The sequence below is a fragment of the Heptranchias perlo genome, chromosome 20, assembly GCF_035084215.1.
Source record: "Heptranchias perlo isolate sHepPer1 chromosome 20, sHepPer1.hap1, whole genome shotgun sequence".
NCBI lineage: Eukaryota > Metazoa > Chordata > Chondrichthyes > Hexanchiformes > Hexanchidae > Heptranchias > Heptranchias perlo.
In genome coordinates this window covers 18,815,285-18,817,539 of record NC_090344.1, presented here as the reverse complement: position 1 = coordinate 18,817,539, position 2,255 = coordinate 18,815,285, and the positions used below count along the sequence as shown (strand labels likewise).

At 43.7% G+C, this 2,255-nt stretch overlaps 1 non-coding gene across 1 annotated transcript; it reads left to right on the top strand.

Annotated features, from left to right (window-relative positions):
- The first annotated feature begins 1,949 nt into the window (after nt 1-1,949).
- Nucleotides 1,950-2,031, top strand: trnas-uga (transfer RNA serine (anticodon UGA)). The gene has a single exon. It is a non-coding gene; the product is annotated as a tRNA-Ser (tRNA).
- The last annotated feature ends 224 nt before the right edge of the window (nt 2,032-2,255 follow it).

Genomic DNA, 2,255 nt, shown 5'->3' with positions numbered 1-2,255 from the left:
GGGCAGGAAGGTTGAGAGGAGATTTGACAGAAGTGTTCAAAATCATGATGGGTTCAGATAAAGTAAATAAACAGAAACTGCTCCCGTTGGCGGAAGAGTCGAGAACCAGAGGACATCGATTTACGGTGGTTGACAAAAGAACCAAAGGAGATATGAGGAAAAACGTTTTAAATCAGCGAGTAGTTATAATCTGGAATGCATCGCCTGAAAGGGTGGTGGAAGCGGATTTAATCGTTCATTTCTAAAAGGAATTGGACAAGTATTTGAAGGAAATATATTTGCGGTCCACAGGGAAAGAACGGGGAAATGGGACGAACTGGATTGCTCTTAAAGAGATCCGGGGCAGGCTCAATGGGCCGAATGGCCTCCTTCTGTGCAGTAACGATTCTTTGAGTGTATGATTCCATCTCTCTCAAGCTTCATTTAAAATTCTTTTAACTTGATATTCAGGCTTATTTTCTATACTTTTATCTCTCTATCTCTCCCTGTCTCTGTCCCTCTCTGTTTTCCCCTGATGGACTTCTCAGGCTTCATTGAACGGCCCAAGCTCATCGAACCTGCGACACCAGCAGAGAACGCTAAAGATCGAAAGAATGAGACGGTAGGAAAAGTAAAGGACCAACCCAGATGATGAATTCGTAGCCAATGTCCACATATTGATGTCTCTTCGTCCTCATAGTGAAATTATCAGTACTTTTAGCCCAGTATAAAAACAAAGTCTTGTATTTATAAAGCGCTTTTCACGACATCAAGACTTCCCAAAGCGCTTTACAGCCAATGAAGTATTTTTGAAGTGTGGTCACTGTTATACTTGTGGTGGAGTGGATAATCTGCGGATGCCGAGACAGACAACAATGCAGCTACAGAGCAATTAATTCTGCAAAGTCTCACTTCATATTAAAACTCGCACATTCGAAACGAATGTGGTAAAGAGAGGCTAATATTGTTGATATGAAATAGTTAATGTACGTCTTCACATTGCCGTACATCGGAATAGAAAAAGTGATAGGATGTAGAGAATGGTGGCCGATCGGCTGTGGGTGGCACCGAATTCTGCATTGGTTTCACCCCTCTGTTATCAGTGGCTCGTTGATCTTGGGGTATGATTCTCGCTTTGGGGATTTGCTGATTGTTATGTGAGAGATCCCGGACGAGCCCTGCGGTGTTACCATTTTTAGTTCAAAATCACTAATTGGCTTCTCACGTCTTGTCAGCGGTGCAGTCGGCAGGATTGTATTAATTTCAATGCATGGAGGACAGAATGTAAAGGTTCTGTCGACGACAACACACATGGAGAAAGGAAAATGTCACAAGATGGTGTTCAAATTGAAGCTTAATGTGAATGTATCCGAATTCACATGACCTCATGAATGGAGAATGAAAAATGCTCCTCCATTGAGCGGTGGTCGAACCCGGGTCTCCCGCGCAGAAAGCAAGAATTTGATCACTGAAATCACAAAGTCCGCACAGCAGCCGGTGGTCTGCGCTCAGTTCGAAATCTGTCTAAAAGAACATACAGTCTCAGAGTTCTCCTGTCATAACCTTCTTCATTCTCTTCTGCAGCGGTGTCGGATTTGTCGCTTGCAGCAGCGATGACCCAATGATTAAGGCGTTCGACTTGCAATGTGATTTTCCAACCCAGCTTCGACGCAACACACGTGGAGAATGGAAAATGTCTCAAATGGTGCGCAGATTGAAGCTGAGGGCGAATGTCGCACAATTCACGCGATCTTATGAATGGAGAATGAAAATAATCCTAAACGAACCGGAAATCGAACCCAGGTTTCTCACGTGATAAATGAGAATTATATCACCGAGACAGCAAAGTCAGCACATTAACAAGCTGTAAGTTTCCAGTTGGAAACCTGTCTGAGAGAACAAAGTGTCACAGATCTCGTGTGATAACCCTACGCATTCTGATTTATAGCTGTGCATCACCGATGTTTGCAGCTGCGATGGCCGAGTGGTTAAGGCGTTGGACTTGAAATCCAATGGGGTTTCCCTGCACAGGTTCGAATCCTGTTCGCAGCGCTCCTTTTTAAAGTTTGCTCAGTGTTCAAATTAATATGAACTTGAACGAACGGACCTTGTTCGCTCCCTCAGAGAGGTGCTCCATCGCCAACGACGCTTTTAACTCGGAGCCCAATGATCTCTTGCAAAATTGCAAGACACGTGAAGGAATCTCTCCCAAGCTCCATTCTAAGTTCTGCTCGTTCGCAGAACTTGACATTTATACAATTTATTTCTATGTTTTA